Source organism: Apis cerana, linkage group LG3, assembly GCF_029169275.1.
Source record: "Apis cerana isolate GH-2021 linkage group LG3, AcerK_1.0, whole genome shotgun sequence".
Lineage (NCBI taxonomy): Eukaryota > Metazoa > Arthropoda > Insecta > Hymenoptera > Apidae > Apis > Apis cerana.
The window spans coordinates 1,755,334-1,776,755 of record NC_083854.1 but is presented as its reverse complement, the minus strand read 5'-3'; the positions used below and the strand labels follow the sequence as shown (position 1 = coordinate 1,776,755).

The 21,422-nt window shown below is 25.2% G+C and overlaps 1 protein-coding gene and 1 long non-coding RNA gene across 8 annotated transcripts in view; one reads left to right on the top strand and one right to left on the bottom strand.

Annotated features, from left to right (window-relative positions):
* Positions 1-21,422, bottom strand: part of LOC107997013 (stress-activated protein kinase JNK) — a 141,160-nt gene that overhangs the window by 102,893 nt on the left and 16,845 nt on the right. For 2 of the 7 annotated variants that reach the window (XM_062073339.1, XM_062073340.1), the window contains exon 1: positions 6,820-6,838. The exons of 3 other annotated variants lie outside the window; for them this stretch is intronic. The gene's annotated coding sequence lies outside the window, so the exon portion shown is untranslated. Of the gene's footprint in view, positions 1-6,819; positions 7,376-7,398; positions 7,538-21,422 lie in introns of those variants that run through there. 2 more of the 7 variants (XM_062073345.1, XM_062073342.1) reach the window with 2 other exon arrangements.
* LOC133665874 (uncharacterized) lies at positions 7,621-8,460 on the top strand. Its single transcript, XR_009829314.1, has 2 exons — positions 7,621-7,793; positions 8,081-8,460. It is a non-coding gene; the product is annotated as an uncharacterized LOC133665874 (long non-coding RNA).

The window sequence follows — 21,422 nt, the reverse complement described above, 5'->3', positions numbered from 1 at the left end:
ATAAAATAATTTTAAATAAAATATTTTGTAATAAAAATAGTTTCTAAATGTTTCACTTCTAATCTTATTTTCAAATTTTCAAATACACAGAAAGTAAAATAAAAAATAAAACATTTTTCTAGATGCATTTCACTTTAAATTTACATTAAAAAAAAAAATTGTAATTTTTTTGCAGATTCTTGCATTCAATTCTTCTACTGTAACTTATTTATATTATAATTAAGTGAAATTTCAAATTTCATTATTTTATTTAAAAACTTAACATGAGAAATATATTTTATCATTATTAAGAATAAATAAACCTCTTTAAATTTTATATCTATTAACATTAAATTGTTAATAAATTTATGAAATTGAAACATGAAATTTACAAATACTGCAAGTTGCAATTACAATGATTTTATAATATATGTGTATATGATTCTTTGCAACTGAAACTAGATTTCTAAAACAACATTATTTGCACACGTAATAACCAAAGAAACAATTATTCAATCAAAGTGTGTAAACTTGAATTCTATCTATTAAGAATAGATATGTATCTGATGATTTTTTAATAGAAGATATATCTTTTCACGCGTTCCAAACAAGCAAGTCCAATATGAGCACAGATGTAAACGAATATGTAAACGAATATAACGGAAACGAGCCGTGTTAGGAGATTGGTTATATACATTTGCGTGTATAATAATCCACAAACGGTACGAGCTCGTGCGTGACGATGCGCATCGAAGCTCATTCTAGTATCACGGGCTATTTAATTCGAGTTATCGCTCAAAGCACTAGGTACCTTGCCAAAATCACCCTGCTCTTTTCCATCTCTTTTTTTTTGAGAGAGATTCCTTCCTCGTACCATCAATCTTTCGCCATCTTTTTAAACTCGAGCGCTTTTCTACCGCTATTTTTATTATTTTACTTAATACCTAATTACTTAATATAATAAATAGTTGAACAAGCGAGGATTTGTTGATAGATCAGAAGAATTAGATCGTTTAGTCGAATAATAAAAAAACGAATGAAGATACTTAATGTAATCTATAATTGATAACGAAGATGCTCGTGTTATCATGTACATTGAATTTATCGTTTTTCTAACGAATTAATAGCATGTGTAGGAAGATAAGAAATTATAGCATCCTGTGATCGATAATTGGCAAAGAAGAAGAAAGGATTCATTGGATCGTGATGATAATTTTACATCACGTTTGATCTAAAAAGTAAGTCTAAAATTTCTATGAATATATAGAGAAATATTTAATTGATTTATTCATTTGTATAATTTTCTTAATGAAATTTTTCTTCTTTGTCTCAGTATAGATATTAATTTTTTGGTCTCAATTTTGGTCAAACGTTACAGCATTTGTTACAAATGTGAAACGTGAAATTTGCAAAGTTTGAAAATTAATATTTATAAATAAGTTTATTTAATCTTTTATATTTTCAAGTACAATTAAAAGTTTTTTCGAAAATTATGCGTGTATTATTGATACATTGGCTGTCATAATGTAACATCCAGTAGCTCGCGAAAATAGCTAAACAATTTTTTATTTTTAACGAAACTTTGTGAATATGTAGAGGATAATGAGTTGTGACATGGAACAACTTTTTTTTTTCCAAAGTTTTATTATGTTTTTGTTATTTAAAATTTGAACTTTAATATATAAATATATAGACTGAAATAGAACAAAATGTTCGAAATTTAATACTTTAAAATTAATATTAAAAAACACGAAAGAATATTGAGATTTTGGAGATCGTTTCCAACTTCCCTCAAAGGGATTCTTTCATCAACAAACAAATTTTTCCACGAGCAACTCATTATGAGTCACTGCAATTTTATTCCTGCATAGAAAAAGGACAGTTAAGAATATTGTTAAACGATGTCGCAAGAGTTCTTGATTGTGAGTCAGAAATAAATATAAGACCTCAAAAGACTTATCTTATGATATTTCACACCTCGAGATTCTTCATGTTACTTGTGATAACATGTTGGATGGAATGTGCATGTTATTCTATCGACCAATATGATGAAATATAGATGAAATATCTATTTTGTGAATCATGAACATATGGCAAGTATACATCGTGCGAAAATCAGTATTATATTGGATTGGCCAATAAGCAATGTCGGATTTTTCCGTACGAGATTGTTGTTTTGAAAACAAAAGATTATTAATTATCTATAGAACGCGTGTATAGCTTAAAAGTTGAGACTATAATTTAAAAAAAAATGATTTTGATTTGAAAATAAAAACACGAATACAATGAAAAGATTCAAGAGAAATCTTAAATAAAAGAATTGCAAATATTTTTTTAGAATTGTAAAGATGATTTAAAATATTCTGACATATATTAAAAGTATTAAAATTATTAAAAATCAAATCTCCAATTTTCAAATTCACGTTATAGATTAGAAATATCAAAATCTAACACTGAGAAAAAAAATACATCTATTACACATCTACCATCGAAATTTTAATTTTAATTTTTTACCTAATATGTGTAATTTTTGTTTATGAATAATAAAAATGTTATCGAAGAATTGTTTTTTATTATTTTTTGTTAGAATATTACATGTTAATTGTTTTTAAGATAAATCTGGTCAAATGATAGTGATTTAATGACAAGAAATAAAATGGCGTGGTAATTTAATATATTTCAATTAAAGAAAAAATGTAAATATCTAAATATGATACATTTTTATTATAAGCATAAATAATAGAATTTCAATTATTCGTTCAAAGAATTTTAAAAAAGATAAGAAAAAATTGAAATTTAGAAGTCTAATTTATTATAGATCTATTGTAATTATACATATAGAACGAAATTTAACTTTAATATTTCAATGCCACTTCATATAATTTATCTCTTTTGAAAAATTAAATTTTAAGAAAAAGTCTTTTTATTCAATATTTACTTATTTGATTTTACCTTAATTCATAAAAAAATTTAAGAGTTACATTAGATAAATTTAATTTTTATTTATATTTGTATATCATTTTTTACGTGAAATATCTTAATTACAGGTATTTATATTTCTATCTTATTCTTTTCAAGAATAATGCTTGCGAGATGATGAAATTCACAGTTTTAACGCAATTACATTTTCTAATTTATAATTTAAACGAAACATACCCACTTTTTTTATATAATATACCCTACAACGATGCATTTGTTGAATGCTTGAATCATGTAAAACGCACTATATTTGCGATACAATCACATACGAACGGACAACTGACGGTGAATAGAAAGAACAATAGTTAATTACCATTACTGGACACGAGTGTCTCAGGCGAGTTTACAACAGCACTAGTCGCTGGAAAATCAATATCCAAGTGCTATATGTGCTAGTATTATTTGAGAGAAGCGACCGGCTTCCCTTCCATAATGCTTTTCTTCAACATATGGCATATGTGCGCGACCGATTTGCGTTAAAACGATCGTTTTATGCGATTCAGTGCTTTCCTATCGCCAATCATTTGTAAAATTTTATTAAATTTCCGCGAACAGCCATATGGTTTCAGTGATCCAATCTTTCTCACGAACATTTTTTTTTTTTAATAAACAAATCAGTTGCAACAAATCTTTTCTCATAATTATATAATAATGTATTTTTCGTAACATATCAAGATAGTCGATTTTTTTTATCAATTAGAATCAACTGAAAAATTCTATAATTCATATTTTTTATTTTTATATATTTTTATATTATAATGTTGTTAGAATGTTTTTGAATTTAATGAGAATTATAAAAAAATAAGGATTTTGTGCTTCGTGTTAAATCTTATATTATTGTATTAAATAATAATTAAATATATAAATATTTAATTTATTTTTAATTTGTTTTGTATATTAACAGTTAATATCAAAGAAGTACCGAAATCTTCAAAAGACTTGGTATGCTGAGATAATAAAGTTAAATCAATTTTATTTTATTTTTAAAAATAAATCGAGATTCAATAAAAATAAATGTGAAATATTCATCGAATTTTATTAATTTCTTAATAATCGTGTTATATATTGAAAATATATGAATATAATAAATGAACTTTGTATTTAATTTATATATTTTTTCCTATTAATCTTTATGGATTCAAAAATTGCAACATCTTATATAAAAGAAAAAGTTTATTTTTATTGTTAATTTTAGTTTATTATAAAAAAAATTTAATTTTTTAATCTTTAGAAAAATTAGAAACAAAATTTGAATAAATAAAAATTAAAAACTTACCTTAATTTTGGCAAATATAAAATATTTATTTAATATATGATCTTACAACAATAAATGTTAAAATTGTTATCAATGTATAAATTACTTCCATTTATTATAATTAAACTTTATTGAAAAATATTTATTTTTATCTATTAAAATTCAATTTTATTTAAATTGTATATTCTCATTTATTTCTTTATATTGATATGAATAAATTTTGAAAATTTTCTAAATAAATAATTATAAATAAAAATAACTATAGCGCCTCGGAAATTATTTTATGATCCATAAGTTGCGAAACACTGCAGCAGACGAAGAATCTACTAACGCGGAATGCATGCCAACAAATCTTCCTTTTGTAAGAATAAATGACATAAAATAAAAGATAATAAATATTTACATATTTATTTCATAAGAGATTGTATCTCGTAAAAAGAAATAGGTATGAAATAGATATAATAAAGACTTTTATTTCTTCTAATAAGATTTTGGAAATAAATTTTTTTTTAAATAATGGTTATATAAAAAAATAATATTTCTTGCATACATTTTAATAAAAATTCATATAAATATTATTTTGAAATAATTATTTCATTGAAATATAAGAAAACAGTATTTTAAATAATATAATATTATAATATTTCGAATAAATTTTTAGATTTGATATTATCGCAATATGATATATTAAAATCGTATTATTGTATAAAACATAATATATATATATAACATAATAATTTAATATATTTTCAAAAATTAACGAATAAAAAATAAAAAATAAATATGATTTTTATATATAACATTTGAATATTAAATGATATCTTCAAGTAATATTTATTTATAAAAATAGTATAATTTTTTTTTCCAATTCTATAGAAAAGATTTAACAAAATGCAATAGAATATTCTATTAAGTTTAAAAAACTATAAGTAATCAAATATGAAATTTCAGCACATGGCTTATGCTTTATCAAGTTTATTTTATTTATTCTATGACACATCTATATAGAATTGGAATTTTCGAAACTTTTCGAAATTTAAACTTTAAATCCTAAAATTTCGAAATTTTTTATTAATTTTATGATTTGGAACTCGCGAAACATAATAAAATTGTATAAAATGATTTATAACGATATAAATATTTTTATTTAATTAACGATAATCAAATTAAATTTATACTTATATTTAAACTCATTTTAATTAGTACCATTTCGCCAATTATATTAATTAAATCAATTATACTAATTAAACATTGTAATTATATATAAAAAATTTTTCGGAAATCAAAAAGATAATTATTTTGAATTAATTATATTCCTAATTATATTTCCTCATCGATTTTAATAATTATTATTTGAAATAAAATTGTTAGCTTATCTTCAATTTCAATGATTTTTAAATATATTATAAAAATCAACATTTTGAAAATTTTTTCTTATCGGCCTTAATTTTCAAAATATTTGCAAAAAATTAGTAACTACTATTACTAAAATTTATCTATATATATATATATTTAGAATAATTTATGTTAAATGTACCACTATTATTTATTTTTTGATACATCATAATAAATATACGAGTAAATCGATTAAAAAATTGAATCTTAACTTGAAATATTGGCAGAAGTCATCATTTTGTTGTTAATATTTGTTTAAAAAGAGTTTAGATATTTTAGATTCTAAATATATAATAAAACAATACTTAAACGAGATAATGATTGATATAATGATTGAGATAATGATTGAAGATATGATAATGGCAATATCAGTCTGAGATTTATTAGTATAATAATTATTATTATACTAATAAATTATTAGCATGAATTGAATAAAATTATAATATATTAATCAATGATTAATCAATGAAGTTAATAATAGTAACATCAATCTTATAATTGGTTTTCTCATTATATATATACATTTATTATAAAGAAAATTTTTAAAAAATCATTCTCGTTCAAATCCATAAGAAAGTTTTTCGAAAAGTTCATCCGTTATACATTATGTATAATACATATTGATTGTTATCTGATTGTTTATATAAACAATTAATAAGTGTATACACTATCAAAGATATACACATATAAGGAGATACACACATATAAGATAGAATTCAATCATATATTGCTAAAAATATTTTGAGAATAATTCAAAAATTAATATATAACTGCTTATATATAAAGAAAGAAGTTTACTTTTAATGATGTTTCAAACTCACTATGAATTGCTATGAAGAGAATAATCGATAAATTAATCCTATTATACATAAACTATGAATTTTAGTTTAAAAGAATGCCAGGAATTAAAATTTGTTAAGACCATATTTTTTTAACAAAAGAGATATTTCTCAAGAAAAAAAATTTTTAATTTCGAAAATTTAGGGAGAGCAAGAAAACATTTATAAGCTTATCTATAAAAATGTCAGCGAGAATATAAGAGCAAACATAAAACTGTCTATGTATTTACGATCAAAAAGAAAATCAAGAACGGATTGCTTCGAGTATATAGAATTCTTCGTAATCTATTTTACGGCCGATTCAACATTCAATTTATCTTTTAAACATAATTAAACACATCGAATTTTTCGTAACAGAACAGTGTTACCTACCTTGTTATTATCGATCCTCGTCTTTCCCATAAAAATTCCACTAGTATCAAATCAAAAGCAATGTAAAAAAATATAATGTTAAATGATGATAATATTGTTCATCAATAATATTTTCGAGAATAATTATGACAAAAGAAATACATGAATAGAATATCCAGTTTCAAAAATACGAGATGAAACAATGTATGGACGGTTCTTCGGTTGAAATTCGAAATTCTATTGCCTGATATTCGTTGTTCGTCGTTCGAAGACACGTGGTTGGTCCACACATAATGTTTTCAAGGCTCAAACAAAGATTACACTTATCACAGAGAAAAACTTCACCAAAGATATCGAAAAACACGAGCAAAAATATGACAGTATACAAGCTTCATTTGTTCACCGAATCACTGAAATCATGGCCGACTTGCTGTTTCTTCGATATGACTAGATTCGTATTTATAACACCTGTCAGTATAAACCACTGAACAAGAAAAAGTAACAATTTTTAATAAGTTTGAAGTTGAAAGACACAACACATTAAGTTTACACAAAAATAGCATGAAAAGCGTCATAAATTTTTCTTTGAATGCCACTTACAATATAATGTTACGACAGGAGCACGATTTCCATCCGGAACGATCGAATCTGTTATTCTGGTTAACGCAACACCGAACGGTTGAATCGAATTGGATTTCAAACAGAAGAAAAGAGGGAGAGAGGAAGAGAGAAGTGAGGAGAGAAAAGGAGGGAGGAAAAAGTGGGGAAAAAACAAAAACGAAGTACGAAAGTATAAAAGAGCGTAGCAACAAGGGTAAAAATGAAAGAAGTAGAATGAGGAAAGGCAGGAGAGAAATAGGAAAAAGACAGTGCAAAAGCGAAAGAGCAGAGTATAAGCGAATGGATGAAGGCGATGTGATCCATAAAAGAATCCGAGGTAAAGAAACGAAAAGACGTAACGCGTGTCAAGTGCCACGCACGACTGATCGCCCGTGGTAAGTTTGGGGCTGGCGCCTGCGCGATCTGACCTTCCCCCACTCCTTCATTTCTATCCTTCTCTTGTATACGTTTATCGTACTCGCTCGCGGTCGACGCACCCCCACCATTACGGCCATCCACCCTCCGAGCAGGACGATTCGCGATATTCTCTTACCGCGTCGCGTCGCAACGGAGAGCGCTCCCTTGAACTGAAAACACGTTCACGCCGTGTTTATGACCGTTCTTTTTTCTTTTCCTGTTTGATCATACATAAATGTTTTTCGTTTCTTTTTTGTTGTTCCAGGTCGGATAAGTCAGAAATATATTTATTTATTATAAACTCGAAACCAGCTGATAATATATAATTGTTGGAACGCAAAATTCTAATATCGCTTCACTTTTATCAAGAATCGATGATCCTACAGTATTTATAGCTAACGAAAAAAAAGGATTAAAAGCTGAAGCGCTTAAAGAAATTTTTGAAGTATTGTTTCGAATTTATGAAGTAATTATTCGCTTCATTGAATCCGTAAAAAGAGCATGTAAAACGAATACATATGTAAAAAATTTAAATCTTAGATACAAACACCTGTAGTTATATAATATATGTGTATACATATAGTTATTACATTGTTGGCAAAATAATGCTGCCATTTTTAATATAATATTATTTCATATACAAAATATTTAATTTTATATCTATATATCCAATAATTTTAAAGAATTATTATAAAAAAAAATTAATCTTTAATTTTATTTCCATAAAATGAAAAATGAACATTACATATATATATTTTAAGATATTGAATATTTTCCACAAATAAGTTATTTCACAAAATTAATACGTAGCAAAGGTATTAATATTCAATTTAATAAAAGTAAAATTGATTTCGTCACAAATTTAACGCAAATTTATCGATTATTATTTTCGAGAAATTTTCGCAAATATCTTTTTTTTAATGATATACTTATTAAAATTTTACATATAACAAGCGATCTGCAGCTGCCTTTGGCTTTGGTTGTCCAGGTGCAAGGGCTATTGCATTCCTGGCAAGCATTGAATATATAATTAAATATTTGCGACTGATATTTATAAAGAAATTTCACTTTTACACGCAGTTGGAACTTATGATAAAATATACTAAACAAAATATACGTTACAAATTTATTAACTTGTATCTTTATTATTCTTTGAAACGATATTACGATATAACATCGTTATCACTCTTATGAGACAAGACTATATTTCTATGCTGTTATATGTTGATAAAAATATAAATAACTTTAAGGTATGTACATGTGTATCGTGATAACATATTCTAAAAATCGATACTATATCTGCAATAAATTTTTTAAATAAAAGATGAGATTCTTATTTATCTTTTTCTTTTTTAATTTAATTTGTTTTTTAATAGATTTTATTTAAAAAAGAAAAGTGTTTTATTTAAAAAAGAAAATATTAAATATTTTTCATTTATTTAGAAAGAAAATAAAAAATTATATACGTAGAGATATACATATATTTTACAAGATATATTTTAAACGTGAATAAATCTTTAATAAAAGATATTATTTATCGCTTTCGACAATTGACAAAAAATACAAGCATAAAGATGAAATTAAATTATAAAATTAAGAAATTGGATTAATATAATCACTGGGATATTTTGAAATATCAATTCTAGAGGCCAAAACAAACATAAAAATTGATATACAAAAATTGAAGCGTATATATTAGATTACAATGAGAAAAATGAACACGAATGGAAAATATGTCGGATTACATTGCATGCAGATGTGTGTATTGTTTTTTATATACATGTTATATAGGGTCACATAACGTGACCATTTTAAATAACTCGTACACGATGTAGAAGAAAACACAATTTGATGTTATTTTTCTACAGATGGATATATGAAGGACACACGAAGGTCAGTTTTATTTTTAAATCATACTTTTTAATATATTAGTCGATATAAATGATTATATATATATATGAAATATGTAAAGCTATTATTAAACCATTATAGCGAGAAATTATTAATTTTGAATATATTTTAAGTACCTTATTAACTATTTAAAACGCATAAATATTTTTATGGCATAACTGATCAGAATATAACACTCGCGCAATAATCATACTTTGCTTGTTCCCGTGTTTTATATGCTTATTTATTATTATAGCTTGATAAATTATTGCTATCTTATCCATAACAATTTCAATAATTCGTCTAGAAATATTAAAATCTAAAAATATTAAATACGAATTTGTTAGAAAAGATTTGATTTTTATATTCGCAAATTATTCGAAACTTAGATTGCTCATTTTCTTCCGATTTTTTTCTTCTTCTTTTTTTTTTCTTGAAAAAAAAGAAGCTATTCTATTAAAAAATCTTGAATTTTAAATTTAAAAATTTTTTTGAAACTCAATTTTAAAGACAGCCGATATAACAATATTTACTATTTCGTAGTAAATAAAAAAATTGAATTTTTACATATCATTTTTCCTCCACGTTTAATCGTTAAATTAATATGAATTAATGACAATCGTAATTAAAATAAATTTAAAATCTGCGCATACTGTCAATTACAATGTTAATAATTAAATAATAAATAAAAATTCACATTGTCACAGAATACTTATAAATTGTTTATCGTTATTTACCCGACTTTCGAAATAATTTTGTTTGCAAAAAAGAATAAAAAATTCATATAATAGAAAACTTGAAATTTTTCGAACATCTCGAATGATCTCGATCCCCTTTTGATTCCCATACACAATCTTTTTTTTTTTTTTACCGACTTACGTGTTTCGGCGAATTCGTGATATTAGTAATGGTATATGTCCCTGAAACTGGCTTACATGCGCTACAACATGTTAAAATACACGACTCCCAAGTATCATAGTTTCAAATTGCGCATCGGTTTCAAACAGTCTACATACACTGAAACGTAAATCCTTGCTTGCTTGCTTGACCAGAACGATACAACAACCGATTCGTGTATCGGTGTAAGTCGTATTTGATACCAATGCCAGTTCACACGCATATATGCAATATTTACTGTAAAATTTAAGTATCCATAGATGAATCACAACATGTTTCTTTCCATGTGTGTAAATCGTATGTGAATTCTTTACAAGCCGATTTTTTCTAAAGATTGCACGGTAAATTGAAATTTTATCTATTACATAAATAATCTGCTAATATGAGAAAAATAAAAATATATAAATAAATGAATTTTTTACATTTATTTTTAATTACACGAGATAATATAAGATTAAATTTTAGCGGGAAAATCAAAAGATAAAAACTATATATATATATATGATTATACAATGCTGCATTTATGTACAATACACGATAAAAGAAACTATATAAAAAAGCAAACGCGTTTAGAGAAATGCAGTTGCGACACGTGCCAAATATCGGACTCTTGGATTAATCTCGTTTTTTCTTAACCTCAGCACAAGAGTGAGGTAAAACAGAGTCGAAATTAACACTCTGACGTTGAAATACGATCAGAAATGTGAACTCAGAAACCGTTATTATTAGTATACACATTGCTATTACTTTATACAATATATTATACTCTATAATAGTAATATCGTACAATAGTATACTATTAACACAGTTGTAAAATCTTTATGCATCTTATGCGAACTCTATCAAACAAGTTTTCATATATTATCTATATTATCAAAATCAGAAAGAAAGATTTTAATTTTAATGAAATCTGGATACGCAATGTGTAATGAAGTTATGCATAGAATAATTTTTTTTTGTAAAATATTATTTTGAAAGAATGAAATCAAGCTTCAACGTGCATTTTTATTATTAAGAATTCTTATTTTCATTTTTATTTATTTATTTTATTTATTTATCATAAATATAAAAATTGTGATCATGAGATAACACATTTTGAATTATTTAATATATTTATTTTTAATCTCGATTTAGTAATCTAGACTTAGATTTCCTGATATTTGATAAAAATAGATAACCAAGAGAGACAACAAACAGTTTCACGAGATTTGAATTGAAGAAGAACATTGAATAATATTTATTATATTCATTGTGTTTTTTTTTAATCTAAAAATCAATTCTATAACTTGCTTTCAACGCAAGATAAAGAAAAAAAAGCAAAATCTTTGTTATTACATCGTGATGTTTATTTTAAATATTGAATTTCTACTTTTTGAGTCTCTACATTCATTTTCATTCCTTCGTTCTTTTAATAACAATTCTTCTTATGAATGAAAAAAAGAAAAAGAAACAAAAACAATGATTTGCGACTCGTGAAAATGAGGAAATATCGAAAAATGAAAGGAATATAGGAAGATGAAAAATGAAATTCTTTACTTTATAAGACATTCATCTTCGTTCGCGACCTTTTTTAGCGGCAATCCTTACGAATGAAAATTAAAACGGGAATAAATGACTTGCGATTCATAAAAATCAAGAAATTATCGGGAAAGGAAAAAAATATCGCGGGATATGACCAAAAAAAAAGACGAAACGATAAAAGAAGAACGAGAGAATGTGATTCTAAATATTCGTGCCGGTGCGTGGTTGGCCAGCCACCTTCCTGTTCCTAAAATAACCCCTTTGAACCGAGTTTCACCCTCATGAAAAGAAAAAGGAGAGGGAAGGAGGCGAAATACGTCACACGCTGTCGGATATAGCACTGATATGGTAACCAACTACATACACTATCGTAACAAAAATATTATGACCAATTGTTACGATTAAATAATTTCATCGAGTAAGAGAGTGCGAATTTAATATTAAAATCTGAAAGCTGGTTTTCATGGTTTAAATGATAGGAATATAATATAAATACGAAACCATTTTTGATCTAAATTTATGTAATAGTAAGATTTTTAATAACGATTAAAATGTATTTTTTTTTTATTTAATGAACGTTTCTTTTTTCCTTAAAACAGGAAATTTTTGTGTATATATTTCAATTTTTCTGTTTTTTTTTTGCGATTTTTAAAAAAGATATATAATAATCGAAATGTTATGCGAATATTAATGCAAATTTGATATATTGTATATTTTTATTGTGATATAATGATTACAAATAAAATAGTACATTATACTTATATTATTATATGAAATACATGTTTATTGTTAAATAATAAAATGAATCTCAATACTTACATTTCAATTATTTCAAAAACAAAGTTAAAAAAAGAAGACTTAAAAATCGGAATTTATAATCGTGAATCTAATCTTTGTCATGCTTATTGTAAACTCATTTTAATTGTGTAAAACGAAATATAATTTATTATATGAATATCGTTGAATAAAATAATGATATTATTATTATATTTGATATTTACATATCATTAAAATTTATTTTTCAAATTTATTTTAACAAATTTCATTTTTCTAAAAATCTTATATCATTACCAATTTTCCAATTCATCGAAAAAAAGTAAAATATTCTCTTTTTTCAAAAACTTTATTTCATATATTCCATAACTCTTTTATTTTCTTTTTTGAAAAGTATTTACAATTTTCAGAACGCGATTATAATTTTACGAAATATAAAACAACGCATTCAAGTTAGGAACATCGTTTCAATTCTCAAAGCCCAAATTATTGCAATCGAACATTCAAACCAGACTTGGTAAACCCACTACAACAAGCTTATCCACTTATAAGGGAGACCTCGGGTCTCATCGAGTTCAATTTATGCTGCGTACATCTACCACGAATCTCCGCTTTCACCCTCTATCGATTTCCCCTACAGATTAAAACGAACACCTTTTACCGCTTCAAGAATATCAAATCTCGAAAATATCATCCTGGCATAGCGGCTTCCAATCGATCATATCTGGTTGTAATCGAAAAAACAAGAAAATAGAAAAGTCAAATTATATTTTTAATTAATTTTCGAGTAATTTAAAATCATCTAATTGAAATAATAACTTTATTAAAAAAAAAGAAAATGAGAAAAACTATTTAACACAGAATCAATTTTCGTACTCGATTCTTTCTCTGTATCTTATAACTATTCCAGAATTAAGCCACAAGTTATTTTCAATTCAAGTCATGCATCGGTATATCTCGTTAGTTAATCAATAAAATATTCCCTTGATACCGTCCCAATCTCAATTCTTCGTTATCTATTTTCCCCACGTACTATTCGTTTGCAGTTAATTATCGTCAAAGATTTCCATACGATTACGATCCCACTGCAATGTAATATAAACGCGATATTCGATATAATAAAATTGAAAAATATATATATATATATAAATCTTGCTTCAAGCGTTCGTTCGATATGAGAATATTCGAGGAAAAAAGGAAAAATTGTTAATGAAAAAGAGAGGGAAGAAACATGTGGGAATTGGTAGCGAGTCCGAGGGTAGGAGTTAAAATCGATAAAGCAAGATGGCGGCATACAGTACCGCAGAGTACCGCAGCCTAGCTTTCCACAAGATTATCCTACTACTCCTACCTACTTACCTGCGTGCCTGACTGCTTACCTACCTACCTGTCTAACCTACCTACCAACCTACCAACCTACCAACCTATCTGTCTATCTACCTAACAACCCACCAACCTACCTACCTACCAACCTACCTATCCATTTATGCGCTTAGTTACTAGCCTTACCTACTAGTCACTAGTTATAAATGTATAGCAATATCAATACGGAGCTGGCTGCATCGTACGTAGATCTGTATCCCATACGACGCTATACACAGTAGTTATAGCGTAAATGGCCATAATGAAACGGGTCGCGCTCTACTCGCTAGCTATACTACTGAAACGTTGATACATGTGTACGTATCCAGCAACAGTGATCGATTCGTGGTTGCGATCAGACAAATTTACAAATTTTCACCGCGTTAGATAGTTGCATGGATAAGTGATTTTTTTATCGATACGAAACGATTCTGGAATATGAATAAGTAATATTCTTATCGTTATTCTGTTATATATTTCATATGATATTTTTAAATTGAAAATTGGAATTAAATAGGACTGTTTTAATTATAGATCAAGATGAAAGTAATTTGAATTTGAATTGTGATTGTGATTATAATAAAAAATTTTGCAGTACAGTATTATATATAGCTATCTGATATTATTGAGTCGTAGTCATTTATTTTATCGTCTCATGTCAAGTAATATTCAAATTTAGATCGGAAAAAGTATAACAATCATCAGGACAGTTGATACAATTTTAAAAAATTTTAAAAAATCAAAGCATTTATTGAAATATATTATAATATATTAAAATGAAATTGTAAGATTTTCCTTGAATTAAGAATTATTTTATATAACAATTATGGTATATATTAATTAAAATTATTTTTTGATGGATTTTTTATGTGCTTAAACTTGTATTGTTCAATTTTGTATTGCATCAATTTTTCATTTGACAAAATATGCAGAAAAGATAATAATATTTTTTATCGAATATTGATCATGACATTACAATCAACCTGAATTAACGTTACAATCACGCTTTAGGATTTAAATTGCAATTTTTCATTAATGAAAAATATATACTAAGAAAAAGTTAGTCTATCAAAAAGCTATTTAAAAAATAGATATTTAATTCTAATTTTATATATAATTATCATGTATTTAAAATTTGTAACAATAATTATAATAAATTTTGAATTATTTACAATTAATATTATTTTTGTCTCTCTATTAAAAACCCTTCATTAAAGATCATTTCAATAAAGAAATTTTCAGATAAGAATACAGATAGAACACAGATGAATTATTTTATAGTTTCAGGAAAATAATAACACACTTATTTACAGTAGAATTAAGATAATATAATATTGTATAAAATATCACAGTTTTTTAGAGCAAATTTTTTAATATGGAAGTTAATATGCATCTTGCAAATTTCCAATGCTTCTATTTTTTTAATGCCAATACTTGTAGATATTCCATTATCATGTATAGCTTTGCTAATTCTTTTAGTACCAATTTTTTAAATGTTTTCAATTTCAATACTGCTTACTTAACATTAAGTAAGTACAAATTTACGTTTCAATGCTACAATATATACTGTCAATTTTTATTTACTGTTAAATTAAACTCTATATCGTGGTTGTTTACAAATAAATATATATATATATATATAATAGAATAAATTTGGATAGTTTGGATAATAGAATGTTTCATTTAGTAAAATTTTCAGATAATAGAAATTATATATTATATTTTTTTGTATATCTGTTTATAATCGATATCTAAAGTTCACAAGATTCGTATCTTTGGGCAATTGCTTATCATATACATTATTATTAATATAACCTTGACTTTAATTCTGCTACGATCTTCGAAATTTTATAAAAATTATAAATATTTTCCTAAAAGAACAAATTTTAGCATAAAGAAATTAAAAATATGGCTACGATAATAGTTCTTTCATATTTATTTTATTACTTAATTTTAATAAAAGAATATAATTAGATCGAAAATCGAAAGATGTAGTAAAAAGTTCTCTAATAATCAGGATCGAAGAAATGTTTACGACAAAAGAATCAAAGATAATTATATGCATCGATACATATAATTATTAATAAAATCGCTAATCAATTCGTTAATTCATATTTTCTTCCTTTTTTTATTCGAACACTTTTTACTTCTCGTTCTTCACAATATATACATGCTATGATCCTTAATTTATTAAAGGATTAATTTATTCCTGTTTATTTTCATTTTTTCATATTATTTTTTTTTTATTTCCTTCGACATTTTGAAAAGATTTCAAAGCTTATTTATTTAAATAGATTAAATATATGTTTCAATCACAACTCATATTTATCTTTATATTAGAAACGAGTCGTTAACGAGACTAACAATAAACATTTGGAAAAGAGATAAATGGAAAAATGGAAAAATGTATTATTTGCAATAAAATTTGTAACAAAAAAAAATAATGTTATAGTGAGAGATTCGAAGCAAATTTAAATTTTATAGTAAAATAATGTATAAATGCAAATGCTTCGATAATTGAAGATATATCATTATATATTCGATTGAAAGTTACAAAAAAAACTAATATTTGAAGATGCATAAAATTCAAAGTCACATGATGACATAAATGTAACAATATTATTTCGAATTATTTCGGATTATATTCAAGGTCGATGTAAATTACAATAATTTGTCTGTTTGACTGCAATTATAGAAAATTTATCTTCTTATATATGTATTTTTTTAATGCATTAATAATAAGAAGAATTTTGAAAAAATTAAAAATCGTAAAATAGTTCGAGTAGTTGCAAAATTGATGTAATTTGTTATTTGCTTTATTTGCATACAGTTTTACGCTCGCAACATCTTATGTAACGTTAGAAAATATCCATGCACTTGATGCAACAATGACATAACTATGAATTAAAAAACGACTTTGAATAGTTTAAATCATTATATTAAGAATGCATAATAACATCGCATTAAAAATTGGGATAAAAGCAACAACGTTTTCTTTACTAATAAAAATTTTGAAAATCTTGAATTGATATTCTCTCAACCAACAGACATTAATTTTAAACGTAAATTATAAATGATTAAATGTTAATTTATTTTTACCTGATAAGTTTTTATTTAATCTTTTTTGTAAGTATTCCTTTTTTTATCTTAATTGTAAATTATATAATCTTATAAAATTTAAAGAAAATTTATAACATTATAATAAACTATATTTTAAAGAAGAATAAGAAAATTTCTCTTATATTTTAATATCTTTTTTTTTTTGTTAATAATGTCAATATTATATTACAATCATAATTCTAAAACGTATTGTTAAGAATATATAGTTAGAGACTATATATGTATAATTACTGATAAAAATTAAGCGAGATTCTTTATATTTCTTATCTTTATTCATTCTTTGTTATTTCAAATACATTTGAAAAATAATCTTATTGTTTATTAATGTTCATGAATGCATTTCCAATGTATGAAACTTAAAGTAAAATAGACAGATAAGACAGCTCATACATTAATAAACGATAAGATTATTTTTCAAATATATTCTCAGAGAATAGAAGATGTATAAAGAAATTCGTAAACGATTACTTTATTTCTTTCTCAATAAATGTATTGTTGCAGCAAGTATGCAATGGCGAACAAAAATATTTCCTCTATTACCCTAATTTTTCTAACGACACTTTTCACAAATCTCCGAATTTCATTGCAAATTTTTGTGAAAATTTTTGTTAAAAAAAACGAATATTTAATGCTGTAACTATTTATATTATAAAATAATACACACAGCAACGTTCATGTTTTGCCGAAAAACAGTTCTTCATACGCTTGTTAATATTTATCTTTATCGTACAGCTAACTTACCAATGATAAATTATTTAAATTTAGATTCTAAAATTAGATTTTTAACAAAGAAAGAAAGAGAGAAAAGAAAATCGAAGAGCCTTGTTGGAGAATTGTGCCAATACTTTCGTCCCACACTGTATACACTTACTTTCGATATCGAACTAATGTCACGCTACCAATGGAGATTTCCCTTTCTCCAACTTTTATTTCTCACTTCTTACGTTTCGCTACGTTAAAAACAGGTTCGACGAGCAATATACATTAATTGTATAACGATAAACCGGACTATTTTTTATTTTCGTTTTCTTCTTCTTTTTCTTTTTCCTTTTCTTTCTTTCTATATTTTTCGCGAGAAACGAAACGAAGCGCATTCGTAAATGGAAAAAGAAATCGAGCGACACGACACGTCTTTTCGATCGAGTTAAGGCAAAGCTTGAAAGTCGGTGACTCTTTCTTGACGAGAATAACCGTAAACTTCTTGAACGAATGCGTCTCGGTCACGCGATGGAACGTGAGTATTAAAGCGGAGCTACAACTTTGATACAATATTTCAGTTTGCCACGTATAAGCAAAAGCGTGGCAAGGAAAACGATCGTTTCCCGTCGAGGAAATATCAATATTATCTTTAGATTAAGTGGTACTTGACCTTTTCGAAATTATGGAACGCTTTTGATCGTAGAAGAAGCGATGCTTCTCCTGTTTCCTCGTAAATTTTTTTTTAGATTTTCTCTTTCTCTTTCTTTCTTTTCAACTGTTAATTCGATCGTTCAATTTTTCACCGGACGGCGATTTTATGCATTTATGCAAAATTTAAACGTATGAAAATCTATACAACGATACCGTATCGATCATACGTGAAATATTCAAAGTATGATATACGTATTACGACGTTTTGAAGAATAAAAATCTTTATTCGAGCTTCGTCTTGCTTTACAGTAAGTATCCACACAGTCTATTTATGGAACGTGTTATTGTTATATAAAAATTTATTATCAAAATCAATCGTCCAAGAAACATGTGATTTAATGGGTGAACGGATTGGCTCTCTCGTTCTACCGATTTAATGACATCAGAGTAGAGCGCTTAAAGAGAAAAGTGTACGCAAACAAGTCTGAACGGTTCGGTTAAATTTGACTAAAATGCGCGCGATTACATTTGCACGATCCATTCTCGTATTTTCTATCGCTTAATGGTGCGAGCGTGCTCGATCTCTCGGTACACAAGGAAAGAAAAAAATGGAGGAAGAGGAGATGGATATGTTATTTTAAAAGAAAAGATTAATTAGACGATATATAAAAAAAAAAATTTTTCACCTTTTACAAATTTTCAATGATTTATTGAGATTCGTATAATTAAAATAAACACGACGTAAATTGGTCTAATTTTACTAGTGATCTAGTAACTAATCAACGTTATCTATAATTACCTATGATAAAGTTAATTGCTAATAAAAACTAATTCGATTTACGTCACGTTTACGACTCAATTTCAATTGAAAGATTTTCATCGAAACTTGTGAGAATATTTATTGATATTTGGAAAGTACGAAAATTACTCCAAATAAAATGTTTTCTATTTTTATAATTATTTTTTTCTCTCATCCATTTCTTTTAACATTTATCTCTAGTTACACACGATATATGTTAAAATATTTCTCTTTCAAGGGCTAATTTAACGAATGCAAAAGTTGATATATAATAAATGATAATTGAATTATATGATTATTAAATTATAAACAAGTTCGAGTTCATGCTAGATAGAATAATGTAATCCTATTCTACTTCCATTTGAATTGCTTATAACTTAATAATCGATGTTATCGTATACCAATTTTTATTTATTTTGATCGATCTATAAAATTAACTTTTCAAAGGTGTTCTACGAATATATATCGATATTTTATATATTTATTCTGATAAAAGTATATTCGAATCAATTTCTGAAACAAAATTGGTTGCAAATGAATTGCCTCGAACTTAAAGTTAATGCAATATTGATTATAATTTAAATGGTTAAATAAAGAACAAATGATTTCTTTGTCTCTTTTAAAAAGTGTGGTTGAAAGACTTGCAGCGTTCCATGATCAATAAACTGTTCCTTTTTCTCAAATTCGTTTTTAATCAGATTGAAGTAATTACAGTGAATAATGTGATACGTGAGAAATTATTGTTTTTACGAAGATTTTTATATTCACTAGTTTCAGTATCGTATTAGTTTTTAAATTTTAATTAATATCAAATAATTATTTCATTTTCGATCGATTGAATTTACATCTCTATGATTCTCAATCTTTTGAAATGTGCATTTGACAAAAAAAATTTTCAATAACTTTTATCACGAATTGTTTATTTCACAAAATCAATCGTTTATAAACGAAATTTCCTTCAAAATAGAAATATTATTTTTAACTTGCGAATGCATTTTTACAACATTTTGAAATCACTTTCAATTTTTTTTTTTAATAAATCTTTTTAATAAATCTAATTCAAAAATTTTTCCAAGCACAAAATACGCTATAGAATCGTAATTGTTCTATTCATCAGATTAATAATCAATTGACTTTCTTCAAAGATGTATTAAAAAAAAATATATATCTCGAGATACGAAAAAAGTATTGAAAACAATTTCAAAATCGACTTGCAAAAATTCGCAGTTGAAGAAATTATATATTGCAAGAAGAAATTTATCTTAAATTCTGTAATAATAAATAAACGAAAAGTTGACAAAAATCTTTTCAATTTATATTTATGTTATTCAATCAATTTTTTGTTTAATAACAACATATTAGATTGTAATTAATAAGAACATAAATTTTATTTTTTAAAACACAGTTTTTTTAGAATAAATTAAATAATGGAGAAAGTTTATCACCGCAAAAATATTCAGATGCAAACTTATATAAATTTAATATTAATTTACAAACGATGTGTACTAGAAAGAAATGAACGATTCATTACAACCAATTGGTTGTGTTCGGATATTTTTATAAAATTAAATTTCTTCATTATTTGACTCATCGTATGAAAATTGTTAAATAAATAAATCAAATAAATAAAATATCTTTCCACACTAGTTAAAATATTAAATTTAAAACGATATTAAAAAACAATCAAATTCAATAATACAAATATGCAATAATAATCTCTCGCATACTCCAGTATTCAAATATTAATTCACGATATAATATATCACCTCCTACACATTTCACTATATGATTCTAATGTAAAACTACCAAATTAATTTTTACAATCGATAAGAAAACCCAGACATAAATAGAAATGTATATACGAAGGAAAAGAAAGGAAAAATATCAATTATAA